The following is a 24294-nucleotide window of genomic DNA, read 5'->3' on the forward strand; positions in this document are numbered from 1 at the left end:
ACAGTAAATAAGAAAGGAATGCAGGTTGTGTTTAATAATTCCTGGTTTATAAAGATCCAAAGACATTCCTCCTAAAACAGAATAGTCCAGATAAATTAAAATCTTGGCCCCTGACAAGATGCGTTTCTCTATAGATTTTCTCTCTAAATATAAAATAAATACCACTTTGAAACACTTGAAGGGGCCTTATTTGATTTTTAAAATAAAAACCTTCTTAAAAACCATAGTGATTTTTAACTAGCCTGGATTTTCTGTTTTATGTGGAATGTCTTTGGTTCTTTATAGGCCAGGAAATATTAAACATAACCTGCACATCTTTCTTATCTTTTGTGATTAAAAATAATAATCCAGAATCTAATATTCTGTTATTTGGCAAATTCTGGGAGCTGAAGTCCATAAGTCTTAAAGTTTCCAAGTTTGGACACCAGTTTTGCTTCTGGGTCCAGTTTTGCAAATGTTGTTGTTGTTGTTGTTGTTGAAAACAAAAAAAATGAAAGGAGAGAGACTTTGAAAGCGTATAGTTCAAAAGATCCTTCGCAAGCTATAATATAGCTTCCTATAAACATCCCCTAATTCTGATTTTTAAAAAAGTTAAAAGCACATCAAATATTATCTCATTATACAATTGAATGGAAAAGCTCTTAGTTTCCCAAATAACAATAAATGATTTGAAATGAGTCACGGTGAACTTTTTCCTGGACCATGAACTGGACTATTTCTCATTCTAAAATCTGGCCATGAAGTTTATCAGGTGATCTTTGCACAATCTTTTTTTAAAATTGTACAACCTATTAATCTGTGCCAGATTCCTATATATTTAATGAAATGTGAAAGTTTTTACATATATGCAACTGTATATGTACTGAAGTCCCTAACCTCTGCTGAAGTATGTTGTGAGCCACAGGGTAGATAGGGCATATGTCTTAGTGTTCTGTGACTCCCTGAATAACTATTATCTCCATCACAAAAATTAGGCTGGCTATTAGTGTCAGGGATCATCATTGATATAACTGCCAAGGGTGCTTCCCCAGCAGGCAGTTCCAGACAAATGCCTCTCCTCTGGGCTGGTAATACTTTATTTTTTTTTTTTTAATTGGCTGAGCAAGTAATGAAATGAGCCAGGAGCATCATCAACATTGGATGTCTTACTCATGCCCCACCTCTTCACTGGGAATGGGTGGTTCCATTTAATCCCAGATGGAGAGTAAAGGAAACTGATTCTGACAAGGGGGTGATGTTAATGAACCCAAGACACATTACAGAATGATTATCAGAAACAAGACACCAGCAGATGCCATAAATTGAGCCCATAAAGTCAGTAAGTAGCTTTTGAAAACAAATTAAAATGGCCAGATCTTGCAAGAACAGCAAAGTCTTGTAACATTCAAAATTAGATTATGAAATCATGTGGAATTCATTTACATCCCTTCCTATCCACTAAAGATGGGATTTGGCGAGTCTTGGCACGAAATCTCAGTATTTGGTAGCTGCTTTAAGAAAGGTTGCATATTCATAACAAATATGATTTTGAGGCGTGGGGGGGGCATAAAATAATATTTATCCTACTTTTTTGTAAAAAAAAATTACACATCCATATGGTAGAATTTACTGTTTCAAACTATAACATTCCCTAGAATAGGGTTGATTGATAGTCAGTGAAATTATTTTAATACCACGAATTGTCCATTCTGGATCATCTGAAATTCCTGAATCCTTTTCAAAGGTAGAACTGTATAAAATGTGCGTGTATAAGTCCACTTCAGATGTAAATTCTGTGTTTCCTGGTCAAAAGTGACAAATTCAACAATAAGAACAGATAACCCCATTTCTTTGGCTGTGTGTGAATAAACCCCCGTTTTATTAAAGCTTAAGTTTTATTGCTCTATTTCAATAATGTTTGTTTCTTTAATGAGAAAATCATCTTTAAATGAGATTAATCCCACAATCAGGCAATTTTCTAGATACTAAAGCCTCTTATCAATTAGGAGAAATTATGCTATACCTCTGCATTTGTAAAGAGGTATTACACTTCTGGAACAGTGATAAATAAACAATGTTTAAAATTTATCTGATTAATATTTTATTGCCTGGCATTATAACTCACTTGCCTTCCAACACTTCCTTGAGCAAAGGTTTCATCAGAAAGGATGCATCTGCCTCCATTTTATAAGGTTCACTTCACCTTGTAAAACAGACCAAAATATGTCTCTATCTTTTACAATTAAATTAGCACATAAAGTGTAGGATAATGATCTTGATTTTATATTCATGCTGGCTAGCACTATGCAACATTGTACACGTTTGGGGTACTCGTGATCTTTATGATCCATGGTCTTTATGGCCATGGGTGCAACAGCCCTCTTCAAAAGTCTGTGATCCTTTTTCCTCTTCTTGTCAAAATGGCTGTTAACAGCTGGAAGCAGAAATTAAGGTTTGGTGTGTCCTCAGCACAGGAATTACATTTCTGAATCAAATTTGTCTGTAGTTGAATGAGATCCTGCTTTGTAATTCACTTTGAGCACTCCATGAATGAAACACAGACTACAGAAAGGAAGATCCTCACAAGCAGGGCATTCAAGACTTAACAGTTAAAAGCATGCCAAATGAGCTGCCCCTTGACTGTTTTTTTTTTTTTCTGAAAGGAGAAGAAGAGAGTGTCAAATACTTCTCTCAAGGGAGTATATTGTATACCCTGGGATCAATGTGTTGTCTGTGTAAAAAAAAGTCTTTGCTTTAGAAAACTATCTAGGGAAAGGAGAGGTTTCACTACATGAAAACTTTGTTTTAATCAATGTACAGTATTTATTTTCTCCTATAAGATTTCATAATCAATTTTTTAATCTGGGATGGGAAAGGGGAGGAAGGAAATGAAAAGATGTGTGCAACAAGCCATGGAGAAAAAAACAAACATCTGGTAAATCTCATTGTTCCAGATCACCAATGTACCTTTCTGAATTCCATGACTTCCTGTGTATTGGACTAAAGTTTGCATTATCCCCTTGACCATCACCATAGGATGATGATAAGTATAGCCTAATATATCTAGACGGCACTATAGGAAGGGTGACTGGCTTAAAACTTCATTATTCAATCCCTTTTCCCTTTTCTCCACCATATGGATCAAGGATGCACTTCATTTTCCACTATTGTACATAAGCAATCAATGACAGCTGCACAGAGAAATTATTTTATACAATCTCCTTTGAACTGGAGGATATAGAATATGGGTGTCAAACTTGCCACGTCACATGACGTGTCGCGATGTATCGTGACTCTTTTTGCATTGCTGGCAATGGGGTGGGCACGGCTTCGGTATGATGAAACCGGCCCGTGGGCCAGCAGTTTGATACCCCTGATATGGAAAGACATTGAAATGAAGCATACTAAGAACATCTGGGCTGCATGTCATGCGTAACAGCTGTCCCAAGCTTGTTTCCTCCAGATGTGTTGGGAGTTTGAGGGAATGCTGTCACAATCTATGAGTAGGGAAGGCTACAAACTACACAAAGGTAATATGACTTTGCCTGTCACTCACCTTTCACCTGTCCTTCCCTTAGTTTATGATGTTTCAATAATTGATCTCTTAGATGTGAGAATAAATAAGGAAACCATAAAAACTTCCATAACATCAAAAGAGGAGGGTGGCTTTGTATATTTTTGTAGAGGGCAGAGGAAATGACCTTGAAGAATAGGAGGAAGAACTACTATCAAGGCAATGATCAGATTAAAAAGGAGGTGAGCCCAGGCCAGGAAAATAACTTGAGAAAACATCTCTGACAAGCCCCTCCCTGATTCACGTAAAAATGAAAGGGAGGTGGGGTAAGCACATTCAGACTTGCAAGAATAAAAATAGTACTGGTCTACTTTGTAAGGCTGACGTTTTCCTATTAAAGCCTCTCAAAGCTATCAGGTACTATATGTGTGTAGTTAATAATGATTTGGGGTTGAATGCAGATGATAGATTCAGACACGCACAAGTCAACAAAGCATGAATAGAATAGAATAGAATAGAATAGAATAGAATAGAATAGAATAGAATAGAATAGAATACCAAAATCCAAAAGTATCAATACTCTTGCTATCCTGCTTCTTCAAAGTCCACCAAAGACACTTACATACAGTGTCACAGGGAATGCCACAGCTTGCCCTGTTCTGATCTTTGTAGGTATAGATATCTAATAGCATTTGAATATCTTTCCAGAACAATAGAATAACAGAGTTGGAAGGAACCTCAGGCAGGAAAAACCTTATATCATTTCAGGCAAATGGTTGTCCAATCTCTTCTTAAAAACCTCAGTGTTGGAGCACCCACAACTTCTGGAGGCAACTCATTCCACTGAGCTATTGTTCTAACTGTCAGGAAATTTGTCCTTGGTTCTAGGTTGCTTCTTTCCTTGATTAGAAAATAGATTGACTCACTCTTTTTTGTGGCAGCCCCTTAGATATTGGAATACTGTATCATGTTTCCCTGAAAATAAGAACAGGTCTTATATATTTTTTTTCCTCCAAAAGAGGCACTGGGTCATATTTTTGGGTGTGTCTTACCTTAGGACCATCACAGCCAAGCCTCCCACACCCCAACATCTGTCGCACTGTTGCCTGACTTCTTCAGTGGTCGCTTGCCGCCACTTGCAGCTGGACACCATGTGGCCATTGTGCCGTTGCTGCTCTAAGGTGGAAATGGCCCGAAGCACCATGCAGCATCCTGCCGCAAGTGATGGCAATGGCCCGAAGAACCGCTTGGCTGAATGGTAGAAACGGCCTGAAGCACCATGTGGCATCCTGCCACGAGTGACAGCAATGGCCCGAAGAGATGCTCGGCTGAGTGGCAGAAAAAGCCTAAAAGCACCAAGTGTTGTGGCGGTCCTACTGGTAAGGTAAGTGGGTGCGGGATGCATGGGGCAGCTTCATCCCTTGTACCCCCACCCCCAAACTAGGGCTTACTCTCAGAGGGGCTTATATTAGGCCCACCCCAAAAAACCAAGCTGGGGCTTACTTTCTGGGGAGGCTTACTTTTGAGGAACATAGTATCATGTCCCCTAGTCTTTTTTTTTTTCATTAAACTAGACATACCCAATTTCTGCAACCATTCTTCATATGTTTTAGCCTCCAGTCCTCTAATCATCTTTGTTGCTCTTGTCTGTATTCTTTCTAGAGTCTCAACATCCTTTTTATATCATGGCAATCAAAACTGGATGCATTGTAGGATCTTCATGGGGGTTCTATCAAGAGCCAGTCTGCAGCATTATCTCTTGATAGCTTGTTCCTTTACTGTTGATGTTTTGGTTCTGAAAGGCAGATGCTATTCACTACTTTGATATCTCTATTGTCAATTCTACTGCGGGATGATCTAACTGTGGTCATGAGATTGGTTTTCTTTATATTTAATTTCAGTTCTATTTTTTCACTGTGTTCTTTGACTTTACCTTTGCATCTATCAGAATAGTGCCGTTGGCACAGCACAAGTTATTGATGTTTTTTCCTCCAGTTTTAAAACCACATTCATCCTCTTCCAACCCAATAAATATAGATAAACAGAGAAATTCATTACTTCACCAAAACTAGGCCATTATAAACATTATCAAGGATATTTGTATTTGATTGTAGTAATATTTTTGACTTATACTAGTTTTTAATGATCCCATGTAAACAAGTCAATATTTGACAAATTTTGACGAACCATTTTTCAGATACATAAACAATATAATGAAGAAGAAAAACAATAGGTAGGATTTTAAAATTAGAATAACAGAATTGGAAGGGACCTTGTAGGTCATCTAGTCCAACCCCCTGCCCAATTTTAATCTTCCTAAAAGTGACTCTTAGAATTTAGAGAGTAGCCAGGAATTTAAATTTATTCCATCTCATCAAAACCTGTTTAATTTTATAAACTTTTGTGCATAATTTACTAGACTACATAAATTTTCTGAAATTATTATTAACAAGTATATAATATCTCCCATTTTGCATTTTTCAACTTACAGTTTCGACTTAAGCTTTGTATGAGTTCTGTCAACGTCCTGGACTGATTTGTAAGATAAGACAGTACTAAAAGTATCTTTACTGTCCTTGGGATAGAGTGTAGCTTCTTATAATCTAAGCGTTCTGTTTTTTAAAAAATATTACATTCTTTCACCAAGTTTTAGATGCGTCTTCTGCAGATGTACAACTTCATGCTTTCCACAAGTAGCAAGAGAAAAAGAGATTTTCTTGCCTGAAAAGGGAATGATTATTTAGTTCCCTTGCCCTGTTGCAACCTAACCAGAAGAAAAATGCCCTTTCCTACAGTGTATTGTTGAACGATGAACACAAGGCTCATTTGTTTGGGTGACCCTTTCCAAAGTCCCCTTTCTGCGCTCACTGCTGACTTCACAAACCTAATGTCACAACATCTTCACCTTTTCCCTAATGCCAAGTGATGACTGATTCCCCCCCCCCACTGGAGATGCTTGTTTCCCCTCCACTTGCAGTCTGTGTGGCAGCTTCGCTAAATGCCCACACAAAAAGACAACTTTTTCATAGGCAGCAGAGTCGGATTCAAAGGCCTGCCGGCCCTGTGGTCTGATCCTCCAAGTTTCAGATCACAGCCCTTTGAATGAACCACTTTGAATGAAGGCTTTGGGAAAGGAAGGAGGGGCAGCATCCCTCTCCAGCCTGACTACCAACTCTTTCCCTGTTGTCCCTTTTATTCCTTCAGCTTGGAAAGTGAACTAATACCATAAGGGGTGGGGGGGGGAGGTGGGGGGGGAGGTTGAGGCTCAATGCTTGTTTTTGTGACCTGCTATTGCTGCACAAGTGGAGGGAGGGGAATAAGGGTGAGATACATTTGTAAATTCAGTATTTGTTGCAAACATGATTACTTTCTTATGGGATCTTTTTTTAAAAAAAAAAGTTAGTAAGTACTGAGGCAAATATTATGTTAAAAGGGGCATATTGCCAATAAGAATCCTTATAGCTTTTTAAAAGCCAGATATATTTTCACAGTATCTTTCAAGGGTGCTTTAAGCTTTTAATTAGTTAAATCAAAAGATTACTCACTCTATTCTGAAGCAGCTGAGCAATTTTTAATTGGTTGGGCTGCAGACAGGGGTGTTCTGTTTTGGGGTTCTCGCCTTCCTCACTTCCTCACAATGGTAAGACAAAAAGATTGACAATCTGAGCTGAGGACTGGAAGGTGAAGGATTTTTTTTCACTCCTTCTGTCAGTACACCGTTGATTTCAAAGTTTCCTTTCCACCACCTTTTTACTCTCAGCAAAGGAAATTTCCCATTTTTTTTTTTTTTAAAAAAAGGTAAATCCTCCATGTTGGGAAAACTGGAACAAAGCAACTCTATTTGTGGAAAATGGAATTATTTCAAAAATATTTTTTTCCCACAAGATCATGATGATGGTGGTGGTGGTGATGATGATGATATTTTTAAAAAGTAAGGAGGGAGCTGCTTATTATAGCTAGTTTTAACTGAAAGGCAGTTTTTGTTTTTTTAACAAACTACCCTGTTTATCCCTTTTTAGTCTAGTTTTATTTATTCTGTTTGGTCTTGCAAAGGCTTTAAAAATGTCATTATCTAATGTTCTCCATGTGAAAACTAGGGCTGAGCATTCTGCATCAAAGGTCCACTCCAATGCCCTTGTAACAGCATGTCTCATCATGCTTTGCTCAGGAAATGGCCCATCCTGTCATAGATCAGTGGGGGAGGAGAAGGAACAGCTCCAGGGGATGGTTCAAGAAAAACACAACTCTGTCTCCTAATATTATATAGCACAGAAAAACATAAACCCTTAATGGCACCTATAACTTTTTTTTTTATTGGAGTGGACCTAAATTTGCAGGAAAATTATGTTGTAATGCATTGTGGTATACCAAATTTTACAGAAATTTTTGCAAGGATTTTCAAGTTACATTCCATTAAATATTCCTTTACATTTCCACGTAAACTGTTTGTTTTGAAATCAAATGTAATAAAACTGCCTATGAATGGTTCATAAAGTGAGGGAGAAAGTTCAATAGTGTTGGTAATCAATAACCATGCCCTTCTTAAATATAGCAGAGCTGATTTTCATGTGTTCAGGATTGAGAGAGATGTAAGAGATCAATTTACTGAACTTTTCAATAAAAGAATAGTCATTAAGCTACTTAGCTAAATAAAGTTCCATAAAATATCATTAAGTGTCTGCTAAGGATTATAATGAACTAGAGCAAATGGTAAAATTAAGGACCCTGTTCCCAAAGCCTCTCTGTTCCTTCAAACATTCCATAAGATGGTTCATTTGTGGTGGCCTGATTTTTGCCCTGATTTGAAGAGAAATTTTCAGTCTCTGAATCTAATACTGGTGTTTGTAATTGTAATAATTTTTCAATATAAATCCATTGACATATTTAGATGATGAGGAGAACCTACTTCTAAACTATATGACCTAGAAATACTCTCAGTTTTTCCCTCTTTTATATGGCAAAAGCACATTAAAAAGTAGTTCTTAAACTAATGCAGGACTTTTAGAGATTCCTCCTTAGCAACCCTTTTTGGACTGACTCTGTGACTACACATGTCCCCAATTACATGGTTGTCCAATAAGTGCTACAAAGAAGAATCAGCCTTTAGTCCCAATGGTGCTTTTTTTTTCAAGAGGCAACTGGACTTTCGAATAGAATAGAATAGAATAGAATAGAATAGAATAGAATAGAATAGAATAGAATAGAATAGAATAGAATAGAATAGAATAGAATAGAGCTGGAAGGGACCTTGGAGGTCTTCTAGTCCAGTTCCCTGATCAAGCAGGAGAACCTATACCATCTCAGACAGGTGATCGTCTACTCTCTTCTTAAAAATCTCCAGTGATGGAGTGACCACGATTTCTGAAGGCAAGCTGTTCCACTGGTTAATTGTCCTCACTGTTAGGAACTTTCTTCTTAATTCCAGGTTGCTTTTCTCTTTGATCAGTTTCCAACCATTCTTTCTTGTCCTGCCCTCTGGTGCTTTGAAGAATAATTCGACCCCCTCTTCTTTGTGGCAGCCTCTCAAATACTGGAATACTGCTATCATGTTACCCCTATTTCTTCTTTTCTTTAGACTAGCCAAACCCAAGTCCTGCAGCTGTTCTTCATATGTTTTAATCTCCAGGCCTTGGATCATCTTAGTTGCTCTTCTCTGAACTTTTTCCAAGGTCTCAACATCTTTTTGGTAGTATGATGAGCAAAATTGGTTTTTCTTTTCAGACATTTCACTTCTCATCCAAGAAGTTGCTTCAGCTCTGACTGGATGGTGAAGAATGGAAGGATTTATATTCCTTGCAGACAGCTGGTCATTTTCATTCTTTTAGAGTGTCATTGAGGCTACTTGGAAGTTTATCTATGTCTTCAGGGTCACCTGAATAGTGCAAGTGGTTGTGGAGCCTTCCTGGAACTGCTGAAAGGACTATGTTGTAGACTGGAGATAGATGATGTCATATCCTTCCCCCTCTGTTGAGAGAGGGATGTTCAATTTTGACATAGATGGCCTCTTTGACCCCTTTCAAACTAGCTGCCCTTTTTGTCCAAAATGTGGACTTTGCTGTCTTCAAAAGAATGGCTTTTATCTTTTAAATGCAGGTGGAGTGCTGAATCTTGTCCTGATGGGTATGTTCTCCTATGTTGTCCCATGCATTTATGAAGTGGTTGTTTTGTTTGCCCAACGTACAGATCTGCACATGGCTCACTACATTATACTGCATATACCACATTGCTCAGTTTGTGTCTGGGTGTTTTATCTTTGGGGTGGACAAACTTCTGCCTTAGTGTGTTTTAGGATTTAAAGTGTGCACATATGTTGTGTTGACTGAAGATCCTCCTGAGCTTTTCAGATATTCTTGCAAAGTATGGAATGACAACATTGCTTTGTTTATTGTTCTCTTCTTTATCTGTTATGGAGGAGCTCCTGGTGGATCTTTTTTTGGGATTTGATAAAGGCCCACTTGGGATAGCCACATGTTCTGTAGGCTTCCTTGATGTGTTTTAGTTTTTTTTCTTTCCCATCTTTGCTGGTAGGCAGGCCTTCAGGGTTCTGATAATTCGCATTTTGTGCTCCAGTGGGGGGGGGGGGCGTGAGAATCAAAATGAAAATATTGATCTGTGTGTATGGGTTTTCTGTAAACTTCAGTGTTAAGGCTTCTGTCTTCCTTAATGTGTACTGCACAAGTCCAGGCAGGCTAGATTATTTTCATTAACATCTTCCAGAGTGAATTTGATGTATCTGTCCACAGAGTTGATATGTTTGGTAGATGCTTCCAATTCCTGTGTTTTGATCTTGACCCAAATATCGTCCACATACCTATACTAGTGAATGAGTAGAATTCCTGTGAAGGAGTTTAGGGCTTTGGTTTCTACCTCTTCCCTGTAGAGATTGGCCAGAATGGGGGACACAGGTGAACCCATGGTGCAGCTGTGTTTTTGTCTGTAGAAACCCTCATTGTATTTAAAATAGTGGTCAGGCAGAGATCTAGCATGGCACATATGTGGTCTGGGTGTGGTTGGTTCTATCACCTAAGGTGCTGTCTTGTAGCAGTCATTTTTTCACTACTGTGATAGCTTCAGTTGTTGGAATGCAAGTGAAGAGGGAAGTCACATCATAGGAAACCATAGTCTCATCCAGGTCCAGTTTTAGTTTCCAAACCTTGCTGGTGAAGTCCTTGTTGATGTGATGGATGGTGTTTCCAACTAGAGGAGCTAATAAGGTAGTTAGATGTTTTGCAATGTTGTAGTTCAGCAGCCCCCAACCTTTTGGGCACCAGGGACCGGTTCTGTGGAGAGAGATTTTTCCAACCGGAACAGAGGGGGGCATGCTTTTGTGTGCTGCCTGCATCCTGCAGATGCATTTCACTTGTTTACACAAAGTAGACCGATTTCTGGCACTCTGTGGACCAGTACTAGTCCACTGACCGGGGGTTGTGGATCCCTGTTCTAAGTATAGTATAAAAATATTCAAATAGCAATTAGCTAATGGGTGGGGGATGGAGGGGAGAGAAAAAAAGGAAGCTACCAAAACCCCCATTTTATTTCTTTTTTTCATCTTTCTTTTAGTTTTTAAAAGTATTTTTATAACCATCATTTATATATGCATTGTTTCCTTTTCTCCCTTTTGCTGTTTTGGTTTGCATGTTTTACTTAATTTTTTTTTTAAAAAAATAGATGTTAAAAATGCCAAAAAACCAGAATGGATTTTGGATTACATCTTTTTTCAACATGAAATTCTATTTCAGAAATGACTTCATTGCATTTCTACAGAAAAAAAAATCTGAATAGATGATTATGTAGCTGAATATGTAGTGAAATCAATCATTTATTTAAATATATGTTTCTACAATGTCCAACAATTGTTCCATTTGGGAAAGATGCTATTAAATGCATTAGCTCGGTTTTGAGGTTTAATATTATCAGATGTTCATATTCTTTTGAGGAGTATTCCTATCACATGGGTGCTGACATCTGGACAAAGAAACTAGATTTTCTATACTTTTCTTACTATCAAAAGACTTATTGTTTAGCATTAGAAAGACACACATGTGGCTCCAACTATTCATTAAGTTGCAGAATAGATGTTACTAGCAATTTACAAACTAATAAGTTATTAAAATCAATAAGTTATGGGTGATTAAACAAAGTATGACTTCATACAATTAAATATTTTCTGTACTCTACAATTTTATGTAGGTATCTATGTCAGTATCTGAATATATGTCCTACATGCATTTGTTTCATTTTTGGCATGTTTTCCTTCTTTTATAATGTTATTTTCATTAAAGTTAATTATAATTCACTAAAAAAATCAATGTATCAGGAAATAAAGCTAAAGAAAGAGAGAATCCCACAAACTGACGCAGGCATTGTGCTTTTATATATACCTGCCATTGTTTTTTTATTAGGAACCACAACCCTCACCTGCTTTGGCATTCTGGAAGCTCATATATGTATAATATGAACAAAGTGATCACTCCCTGAATAGTTCCATCTGTTCCTTATGTGGCTTGTTCCAAAGTCTGGAAAGAGATAGAAAATTATTTCATTAGTCTCCAAATGTTGTGCATATCAAAAGCCCAATTATACCTTTGCTAATATAACATTAACTATACAATGACTACCTTTGCTTGTAGCAGCCAGCCCCTCCTTCTTCCCAGCTATCAGAGAGATGAATGGAATGGTTCATGTATTAGAAACATGAAGAGAATTACTTGTGCTTTTCATCAGAAACTCATGCAGGGCTATTCAATGTGATGACATCATATTATAAAAGGAAAACTATCATAGCAAAGAAAAGCCCTTTTGGTAAGAAGTCATCATTCTAGCAGGAGATAAGCGTGCACATGATTCAGAAGTGTTAATGAAATTTACTGAACTACAATTTGCTTTTAAATTAATTCTTAAGTCAGAAATAGCTTCATTTTGATACAGAAAATCCATCCTTCCAGAGTTAGGCAAGTGAAGCAGTGTTTTATGTTTCCTTTGGCACATTCTGGAGAATATATTTCTAAAATGTGCAGACATTTCTACATTTGCAAATTAAATATGGCGGAAAGAGAAATAGCATTCCTTGGCCAACATAACCAGTGAAAAACTAATTCCATCAATTGGTGGAAAAGAACAATCAATCAAGTGAATTCCATTAAGCCATTGCTGCTACAAAGACGCCCACATTTTTGTACTTGCACTGATTTTCCCTGAGCCAAACCTCTTCCATAATTGAAGAACATAGAGAAAAAGGCAACATACATCTAGTACATGAATGTCAAGCTTTTTAGCATTTCAAAGGCTAATGCCACCATGACATTTCTACAAATACAAAGGTAGACCCAAGAACAGATGTTATTAACCCTCAATTTCAGTTCCAATCAGCTTTATTGGCATCGCTCTTAACTAGCTGAAGCTCCTCAAAGCTTTCAGCAGATTTCTTCTAAAACCAGCTACCACAGATAGGGATGCAGATATTTACATGTGGAACTTCCCATGCGCCAAGGATGTGCTGCTATACCACTTAGCTAGATTGCAGATGTTTTTGATGTACAGATAGCTCTGGTAGAGAAATAAGTTACTCGTGCAGAATTACATAGGTTCTGGTTTGGCATCTTTGGATGGCACCACCACCACCACGCACAAAAAGCTTCCAAAGAAGTCCTAGGTCTCTGGCCACAGTTTGAAAACAGCCAACATGTGAATGTAAAATGTATGAATAATCTAAAGTAATATTAATGTGAATGACATGAAGAAAGTAATTCGTTTACTTTGGTTTTTTTTTTTAAAAAAAAGAGGTTTTTGTTCTGATGTTATTATCTGATTTTTTAAAAACCTCTTGTCTTTTTTCTCTGAGTGAGGACACTTAATTTCAGCTGTGGATTTTAATTGCTTGCGAACATTATCATCCTTGAATGCTCAAAAAGGAATGGCCAGGCTGACTTTTATTACCCAAATAAGAAATGAAGAAGCTGAACTCATTTATATGCTACTGGTGTGCAATGAAGCAATTGCTTTCTGCCGAGGTTTTTATGAAGAGGTGGAGGGCGAACTGCCTTTCTGCCTGAGCACCCAACGGAGAAGAAATCTATTGTGCTGCCTCTCTCAGTGCCTGCCTGCAGAAAGAGACTCAGGATGAAGGTTCAAATTTAGCATGATGTCATCTTGCGATATATTCTCCTGCTTGAAACACAGAGGGCTTCTTCTAAAGCAGTTTACCCTTTCAGAATGTCCATGGAGTTCAAGGGTTCAAGAGCTTTTTTTTTCATTCCCTTTTCTTTTTTATTACTGTCATGTCATTAAGTTTCCATCCATCTAATCTTTTCCTTCACCAAATGGACTGGGCTTTTAAAAACAGAGATTATAACAAACCATTAATTAAACACTATGTAAATCCACAAGCTTTCCTGAGATGAATGGGAAGAGTAGAGCAAGGGAAATTTTTCTTCCTACTTCATAATAGCTACTAGAACATACAGAGTGGCCCAAAGGAGCTTCTAGACAGTAGGCTTAGCATTTAACAAAAGAAAGCACAATGCAGTGCATAACTGACTTCAAGAATGCACTGCCACAAAGATGTGGGTGATGGCCATTAATTTAGGTACATTCTGAAAGGAATCAATCTTTGCATGGAAAACCTATCATAGTATTATTTCTACATAGAAAGCTAAGAGTTTGGACTTGGGTCCATCTCTGTACAAAAATTGCTGCATAATCTTTGACTAGCCCATTTGGGCTTTAAACTTGGCTTTAAAAGTCAGTGTGTGCTTGTGTCAGTGTGTGGGGGATAGAGAGAAAGAGAGAGAATTTGTGTATGTGTATGTGTACAGATTTCTCCCCAAAATTTTTTTTGCATTTCTAGCACTTGTTTGAGCATAATTCTATTATTCATGTTGGTATGTTTAACATATTTTTGTTTTTTTAATAACTGAGAATTGGACACCTAGAGGAGGCCTCCCCGGTTCAGAATAGAGTTCAGAAAGTGGCATCCACACATTTCCAGAGGTCCATTCTGAGCCTGGGAGGCCTCCCCGGCTCAGAATGGACTTCCGGAAGTGACTCCAATGCACTTCTGACGACCCGTTCTGGGCCTTGCAAAAAAGGGCTAGGGCATCAGCTAGTTCAATGAAGTCAACAAAACATTAGCTACTGGTTCTACTGAACCGGTGCAAACTGGCTGAATCCTACCACTGGATGGGACCCAGAAAAAGGGCCTTCTCCGTGGTGGCTCCCTCCCTCTGGAACATCATCCCTCTGGAAATTATATTCGCCCCCCACTCTAACTCTGTTTTGGAAGATCCTGAAGATATTCTGTCAGCAGGCCTGGGGAACCCAGAGTTTGATGCAGCCCATTAAATGGCTGGTATGAATGTGAGTTGTCACTGTGCTGGGGGGTGGGGATTTATTATTTTTATTTTTTATTATTTTTATTTTTTTTATATTGTGCTTTTATGTCCTGTAAGCAATGTTGAGTCACCATGTGCGAGTAGGCAGCAATATAAATTTTCTAAATTGAATGAATCAATGAAACATCCACAACTTCTGAATGCGAGCCGTTCCACTGATTCATTGTTCTCACTGTTAGGAAATTTCTCCTTAGTTCTAGGTTGCTTCTCTCGATTAGTTTCCATCTGATGTTTCTTGTCTTGCCTTCTGGTGCTTTATAAAATAAGTTGACCCCTTCTTCTTTGTGACAGCCCCTCAAATATTGGAACACTGCTATCATGTCACCCCTAGTCCTTCTTTTCACTAGACTAGACAAATCCAATTCCTGCAACTGTTCTTCATATGTTTTAGTCTCCAGGCCCTTATTCATCTTAGTTGCTCTTCTCTACACTCTTTCTAAAGTGTCCATATCATTTTTTTAATGGGGTGACCAAAACTGGATGCAGTATTCCAGGTGTAGTCTTACTAAAGTTTTATAAAGTGATATTAATACTTCACATGATCTTGACTCTATCCTTCTGTTTATGCAACCTAGGATTGCATTAGCTGTTTTGGCTGCTGCCATACACTGCTGCCTCACATTTAAGTAATTGACCATTAGGACTCCAAGATCCTTCTCATAGTATACTGCTTTTGAGCCAGGTTTCAGTTAATCTGTACTTGTACATTTGGTTTTCCTGCTTAAGTGTAAAACCTTATTTTTCTCTACATTAAATTTTATTTTGTTGGATAGGGCTGTTTATGAATAAATTAAACGAAATGGCAAAGATCTGATTATATTATTTACACTCATAACCTGATCTTGAAGCTTTGTTGCAAAATGATGAAGCATCTAAGGCTACACATGTCTGAAAAGATTAGCCCTGTGTTTTAAGTATGATCAGTATGTCCTTTGCAAATATTCTGACAGATAGCATAGTATTGCTCATAGAATTAGGCTAGGACTGGAAAGACATTGATACAAATCTTTGCTACTCTATCAAAGATCTTTATGTAATTGCAACTCAATTGTTATATCTCAGACTAATCTACCAACTGAGAAAATACTACATGAGAAGAAAAGTGGAATCTTATTCATTATTGTAGAGGAATAGTGCAATAAAAATGCATCAATAATGCAAATGATTCCAGAGGAAAAAGCCACTTCCAGGAATGACAAGTGGAAGTGCAGTTTCTCCGTTGCAAAACAAGTTATCTCAATAGCAAAGGATATTCTTATAAAACTATAATCCCAAAATACGGCTTCCAGACTATTTCCACTCAAATTTAATTATAGGGCTATCAATTCTTCTAAGGATGCTCAGTTTCTTCAATCCCTATTTTTCACAGGGTTGGGAATTTAATTTTACACAGTCCAAAACATTTTAGAGTCTCTTCAGCATGCATATTAAACCTTTAGTGAACATTATTTTTACTGGCCTAGTAAAAGACTCCAGCTGTCCTAGTCCTGAGAAATACGCAGCCCTCAAATCCTTTCTTGCCGTGAGTAATCAAATGCAACAGTATTAAATTAAAAGGTGTGCCGAGCCTCCCTCTAGAGTTTAGCTTGGTTAATAGAGAAGAGGGTCAGACTGCATTCTGGACGTGTGCCAAGATCACATATGTTTCTCCTTTGTGGCCATGTTGTCACTATTGCACTGATATCTATCAACCTGAAAGCCAGACAACATAAAATGAAAATGTGCTTCAAACACAGATTTAACAGTTATTTTCAGAGGGAAGAAAGGAAAAGAGTCTCAGATTAGTTTCTTGATTGTTCTAAGTATTTCTTTGGCGTTTGAGACTTTGGCCTAGGGTGGGAAGATCTTTTCCCAAAATGTCAGCTTTTAGATATATTTAAGGTAAAATTGTACAGTTAAGGTCTCCCTGCTTATGGAAATCTGTTCAATGCAGCAGAAATTCTGTTAGTAAAATAGGGTGGAAAACAATTATTTTGTTAATTCCTCCTTCCCACTATGTAGCTGTTTCCTTCTGTCCAGCTTCTGCTGGTCCACAAATTGCTGTCTATCGGTAGAAAGGCAATACCTATTCTACACCTACCTATAAAGATAATATAATACAAATAAAAATGTATAAGCAGAAGAACAATAACAAAATCATTACAAACCAATAAAACCATGAAAACCATGAAACTTTGCCTGCAGGAGAATGCAATCTATTAGCTTACGAACAATACAATCACTTCACAGCTCCATACCTCCAACAGACCCAGTGGCAAAGCCATGTCTTCAGGGCCTTCAGGGAGGGGAATGATGTTCCAAAGAGGGTGTGCCATGGTTATCCCTAAAATGAATCATCGCAGGAAGGGCTTTAAAAGTCATTACCAACACCTTGAACTGAACCCCAAAGCAAACTGGTAACCAATGCAGATCACAGAACAGAGGTGTAGAATGTGCTAATCTAGGAATGCACATAACTGCCGATACCACCATATTTTGCACCAGCTGCAATTTCCAGAAGCTTTTCAAGGGAAGCCCCATGTAACGTTCATTACAGTAATCCATTCAGGAAGTGGCCAGAGGTTTTCCTATCAAGGAACAGGCACTACTGGAGCACGAAGGCAATTTTGCCTGACCATAACTGCACTATGGAGTGGTATATAAGTCTAACTGCTATTGCTATTTATTTATTATAGGCAGAGATAATACCTCACCCCATAGCAATAGATGGCCTCACCTAGCAACTTGATGTAGATATTAAACAGAAACAGAGAGTTACTCAAAGCAAACAAACTCAAACAAGTAGATCTATCTTGCTGCATGATGAAGACTCCATTTGGTACAATTAAGTCAGTGATGTGAAATGTTTAAAGTTCAGTTGCCCTCTGGGCCATGAAGTTCAGTACTGTTTTCTTATTATCCCAGTCTACCCCAACCTGATACCTTCTGGATGCCCTGGTTTATAAGATTCATTGTTCCGATTAGTAAGAAAATTAGGATAATGGGAATCGTAGACCAATATATTTGAAAATCTGCAGTTTCGAGAACCAGTAAGTTCTAGAAGTAAGCATCAAATACAGTGAAATATAGTGAAATAAGATGACAATATTCTTGTCTCAGAACTAAACACTGATTATTTATTTCTAATTAACCTGAACATTTTAATTAGTAAGTTAATCAGCTTATGTCTATTAGTAACCAAAAACAATGTTAACCCAATGCATTATTTAGTTTATTGATGGAATAGATTGCATGCGAGAGTAGGTGAAAAAGAAAAATATTTAAAATAGTCCTTTTAAAAAAACAATATTAGATCAGGGGTCTTCAAACTTGGCCCTTTTATGACTTGTGGACTTCAACTCCCAGAATTCCTCAGCCAGAGTGCCTGGCTGAGGAATTCTGGGAGTTGAAGTCCACAAGTCATAAAAGGGCCAAGTTTGAAGACCACTGGTGTAGATGTTCCCTGTTGAGTCCAGGATTTATTTTCTAAAGAATTTAAAAGCTTTTGCATCCTGTTTTGCCATTTAAATTGGTCCTAACACAGTTATTATCTAGCTATGAATTTTGGATTTTTTAAATGGATCAACAATTTTTTGTGCCCTAGTGAACTTAGTACTGCAATGGTCCCCCCCACCAGGGGAATAGAATTTTTAACATTTGAAGAAGAACATTTTTAAACTTATTGGGAAATATTGCACGATTTATTTTTTATCCACTGTATCAGTCAATGATTCTCTCTAGTTTATTCATGTAAGAGCAGGTTTTTTTTTATTTTTGCTTATTGCCATGCTAGAAGCCTGTGAGCCCCATTCATGGCAAGATTACCATAGTAGATTGACAATAGCTAGTTATTTTCTTCTCTCTGAATGGTTAAAGGTACCTTAAGCTCCATAGAACCTCTCACCAACTATCAACTCAGTTGATGGTTTCTCTCCTTAACATGATTTTGAACTTCAAATGTTATGGCCAGTGGTGGGATTCAGCCCATTCATACCACCAGTAGCTAATTTTTTGTTGTCCAGGCCCAGAATGGACTTCTGGACTTCCCAGAATGGCGTCCACACAGAGAACCGGTTATTCACATATTTGAATCCCACCACTGGTTATGGCTGAAAGTAAGTTTTTGAGGGTGTTGTTTTTTTCTCGATCTCTGATTATTATAATATATTGGTGGAGGAATAATTCTGGAGAATTTAACCTTATACCTTTTTCTATGTGTGTGCAATATTGTTTGAGCTAATTTTCACATAAAGACTTGTCAAAATGGGAGGGAGGCAAAACACAAGAATAAATATTGCTAGGCCATAAAATTCCATTATGGGAAACAGAGGAGAGGTGCAGAATGTCAAATCATAACTCAGATCAGAATATAACTGAAAAAAAAGCAGAAACTGACATTTTCAGGTATTCTGCCTTTGATCTGTTTATTTCAACTTTCTGAGTTTCCATGTAACCCAACCAGTTTTTGTTCTACTTTTTATTTTGCAAGCAGTTTTAAGAATATGTGAGATTCTGTCTTGCAGCTGCACAGTTACATTTAAAGATAAGGCCATTGAGATCAAACAGCCCTGGGTCAGGGCAATGGGTAATAATAGCCCTAGACATTTTAAGAAAGCTACTCTCTCATCCGCATAAGATTTGAGCTATGGAAATGCAAACAACTCAATGCTTTAGCTGCTCTCAATGTAATATATTTTCTTGATGGCTTGATAAAATCTCCTAAGAAGCGTGGGAGACTGCAGCATTCTCAAGAGAGTCATCCTTGTGGATTAGCACAAAGAAAACATCTTCAGTAAGAAGATACTATTAGAGAAAGAAAAATACTCTCCCCTTGATCATAGATGTACACCATTCAGGAGTTCATCTGGCCTGCTATACATGGCAGCCTCCCAATATTGATTTTCATGCCTATTACCCATAACACAGTTTCCTTGCTCTCCCATGGTCAGATCAGCATAGATAAATTCACCTTTCATCTTTCACATATCAGGAAAGTAAGGCTGTAGACCTATATCCATTGGGTTGGGTCTGGATACTGCTCACACTAAAACCTGATTTATTTGTGTCATAGAAAATGATAGAAATCCAGCCTTTATGGTTTGCAAATAATGATCTGTGGCTTAATGTGATGTGCAAAACCATGCTACTTGTGGTTTATTTAATTAATCATATTTAAGCCACATATGGTTTGCATATCATATTTGAAAGACTGAAACTGTGGTACCTAAGATTACAAGTTATCCAAACAGGCAAAAGAGGATAGAGACAATTGGAAAGGAGAAGACATGCTGGCGGGAGGGAGAAGAGGATACACTAACTCTTCAACTTTCTTGGCATCCATGACAAAAATTACAGAGAAAAACTGCAAAAAATATGCCTAGGCAAATATGTATATGAAATTTCCTTTTCTAGCATAAAAAAACCTGAGTTTTTAAAAAATCACAATATTTTACCCTACAAATCTTTACTTTCAAGAACATGAGCTAATAACAGCATAGAACTGACAACCATGGACTTTCCCAATTTTACCACAGAAATGGATGTTGAGTCATGTGATCTTCAGATTACAGTGATCATAGATTTGGAAGGACTGGATTGAAGCCAATTGTTGGAAATAAATTTAATTAATTAATTAACTTAAAACTAGATGGTTGTGTCTGTTGAAAGAAAGAAGCAGACAATGTACAAGGTCACTATATATAAACATTTGAATGACTCATGTTGCAAAAACACTCCATAACAAAAACAACAAGAGGTTTTATGTTTTAGATGGACATTTGTCTGCAATAAATTGAGCTGCATTAAAAGGATGTTGCTGGCTGCTCGTTGTAATGCACTAGTTTATTCTGAACAGCCACAGCTCCTTCCAAAGAGTGAAATGCCAGCTCTTCTTTTAGTATAGTCTTTGAATGGAGATGGGGGAGGGCAGAAAGGCTGGACTATCCTTCTTGCTAGCTATTCATCAACCTTATGCCCAATTTGTAAACCTCCCATTGCCTGCCTACCCTCCCCCTGAACCTATCAGACTGAAATTTAATAGGATTTCTAGGAGTAGTAGTCTTCTCTATGATTGGTACTTTAAAAAAAGAAAAAGAAACAGAAAATTTAAAGGTGTCTAAATTTAGAAACTGAAATCATGTTTTTCGAATATTTGGCAGAACTGATTCCCTGTTGTAATTCTTAACATTCCTGCCAAATGAATGGGATGGGATGGGATGAGATGGGATGGGATGGGATGGGACACCCACTATTTGTATGAAAATAAAAGCTGGCTTTGATTTTTTTCCCCACCACTCTTAATCAATCGCAGGCATGAATTCTGCTTCAGATTGGCCCCTCAGCTCAAAATAGATCACCTCTGAATTTGTTTATGTTGAAGTATGCTGTGTTCTGAAATATCTAATTGGGTCCCAAATTTTTGGGTTGGGGCACACCTAGAGTTACCAGATGTCTGGCAAAAGGAGAACAAATTTCTTCTCAGGCTCATGTCCTCCATCTGACAAGCATAGCCTTAAAGCCCAATAGGGTCTGGCTTTTTGAGCGTCTCGGTTTTGTGTTTTGTTCTATCTTCACTGTTGAAGTCACCTTGGGATGCAGATGTTTTGTGGAAAGGAAATTTGGACACAAGTAATGTAAGGCCAGGTTTCTTGTTCTCTTCTTGGTACCCTTCTTTATTCTCTCTCAATACTGGAAGGGGATTTTAATGGGAGTAATGGGAGATCAAGTAAACCTGACAAAGGAGCTGATTACTGCTACCTGCCCTTTCAAAGCCCTATCATTAATGTCCTCCTAGAACAGGGGGTCTTCAAACCTGGCCCTTTTATGACTTGTGGACTTCAACTCCCAGAATTTCTCAGCCAGGCTGGGAAATGAGGAATTCTGGGAGTTGAAGTCCACAAGTCATAAAAGGGCCAAGTTTGAAGACCCCCTGTGCTAGAACCTTCCTGGCCCCTCCTTTTTTCTCTCTTTTTCTTTTTTTCTTTTTTGCCTTTGAGCTTTTTAAAATTTCCCTTGGCATGATTAACAACTGATTCCTTATCTAATTTTAATTTGATAATACAAGTGATGAGCAGCAAAACTGATTGAAGAAGATTTTTCGGGTGATGGAAATGCTGGAGCTTGACCTTTGCTGTTGTGTCTGAGCTGGGAAGGTTTCCCTTTGTTTACCCAGTGTCTCCCACACTCAATGAAAGTCATGGGGAAATTTTTATAAGTGCACAAGGGTCAGTGACTCTCCAAAATGACCTTAGCAGAGCCTCGGGGACTCTCTCTCTCTCTCTCTCTCTCTCTCTGTGTGTGTGTGTGTGTGTGTGTGTGTGTTCACATACACATACATACGCACAGGCAACAATAAACAATTTTATATTTTCAGTATCTTTAAATAAATAAACTGACTTCAATCAGTGGTTGGCCAGTTCATATGAAACTTTTTAAAGGGAATAATAGCAGAGATATTTGCCCCAGACAAGAAATCAAAGAATGCTGATGCTTTATGGCTGCATTAGGAACAGATGCTATTCTGCATTAGAAAATTTTATTTTAAAATGCCTCATTGGAACAAGTAGAGATGATTATAATTTGTGTATATGGGATGAAATGAATTGTCTCATTTTTCTCAAGAAGGCTATTAAATCTGCTTATATATGGGCACATTTTTCTTGTGCAGTGATGCTGGTATTTGCACACAGGGCAGCAACAGGCCACTGCATTCCCATAAGATTTGTTGTGCTGGGCACCACAAAGGTCTGTTGTACCACAGTAGGAAAAGACACCTTAAACATCTAGGACTCGGAAACCGGCAATTTCGCATTGGGCAGAACTCTTACCTCACCCCGACACCTGTCATCCTGTAACTGCTCCTCAACTAATAAAAACGTGGGCCTTCTCTGCACTGATGGAATTCCTTGTTTTGCAGTCCAGTTGATTGTATGGTGTTTTCATCAGCTCAAAGGTAAGAGCTCTGATTCGTCCTCTTCAAAACATTTAGCAAGGTTTGGGAATGAAAATTAAGGAATATGGTATGCATTTTATTTTCTGAATCTTTTCTTGAATCTTTTTAGGCCACCACTTGAATCTTTTTATGGCAACCACTGTTTAATGTTAACTAGCAGACATTGCTCACAATCACTCATGCCTTTATCAACTCTTGTCTTCAAAACTATGCTATGTTCTACTTGGAACTGCTCTTAAAGATTACTCTGGAAGCTACAACTCATCCAAAATGCAGTCTTGCGAGGAATTATGGATCTGCCTCAGTATGCTTATGTAACGCTCCTGTTATGCAAACTACAATGGTTATTGGTAGTCTTCCAGGTGCAATTCAAGGTGCTGGTGTCATCTATATAGCTCTCATTATTTATGGGATTGCCTTCCTGCAAAAGGGCAGCGCAGTGGCTCAGGGACTGAGATGTTGGACTTGTGGAAAGCTAACAGCCCAAGTTTGAGACCCAAGCAGCACGCAATGCTCCCATCCTCGCCCCAGCTCCTGCCAACCTAGCAGATCAAAAGCATGCAAATGCAAGTAGATAAACAGGTATCACTCTAGTGGGAAGATAGCAGTGCTCCATGATGTTATGCTGGCCACATGATGAGAGAAATTTCTTTGGACAGTGCTGGCTTAATGGCCTTGAAACGGAGATGAGCACTGCCCCTTTGAATCAGCAATGACTAGCGGAGTAAAATCCACAGGGACTCCTTTCTGAAATTATCTCTGCCCATCCTTTTAAGATAAGGCAGCCCCCAAATCCTTTCCAGGTATATTGCTACCATTTTATTAGTTTTATCCCTGTTCCTTCTTCAAGATCATTCTTAAAGATCTACCAACTGTCTTCCAAAGTGCTAGTCTCTCCCACTTTTGTGTGATCCACACATCTGAAAATAATCCCTCTTGCCTTGTGCCTGAGTCACTTATAAAAAAATCTTAAACATATGTAAACCAAAAATAATCTTTCCACCACTACAGATTCTTCCAGCTTGAGAAGGCACCATTAATAAGCATTCTTAGTGATAACTGTCCAAACTGTGATGAATCTATCTGACAATATTATTATGTAGCATGCATTTAACCCCAGATTTTAAGAAATTAAATGCATCTAACATCATTTATCTAGAGACTTGTATCTGTTTGACTGTAACCTTCAACTGGGCAAAACAGTGCAGGATAGGGCAACAATTTTTGAATCAATGTACTGTCAAGTGCCAAAGAAATCAGGAGATCCAGGCAGTTGAAATGGGTATAAAGATTTATTGCTAGCTTAAGCTCGCTATAAGAATCTGAATTACTAATGGCCAAAGGAAATTGGTAGAAGGAATTCAAGGTGGATTGGACTTAGATTTCTTATGGGCACAAAGATACTCATGACTGATGATGCATTTAACCCGTTCCTTGGGCTCAGCCTGGTCAACTCCTACATACACCTCAGTTATGCTAAA

General features: G+C 38.0%; 1 long non-coding RNA gene across 1 annotated transcript in view; it reads right to left on the minus strand.

Annotated features, from left to right (window-relative positions):
• Positions 1–11818: 11818 nt before the first annotated feature.
• Positions 11819–24294, minus strand: part of LOC120301708 — a 29498-nt gene continuing 17022 nt past the window's right edge. Inside the window, exon 3 of the long non-coding RNA XR_005554982.1 lies at positions 11819–12009. This is a non-coding gene — a long non-coding RNA (uncharacterized LOC120301708). The remainder of the gene's footprint in view (positions 12010–24294) is intronic.

The sequence above is a fragment of the Crotalus tigris genome, unplaced genomic scaffold (genome assembly GCF_016545835.1).
Source record: "Crotalus tigris isolate CLP2741 ecotype Arizona unplaced genomic scaffold, ASM1654583v1 scf7180000024391.5723578, whole genome shotgun sequence".
Taxonomy (NCBI): domain Eukaryota; kingdom Metazoa; phylum Chordata; class Lepidosauria; order Squamata; family Viperidae; genus Crotalus; species Crotalus tigris.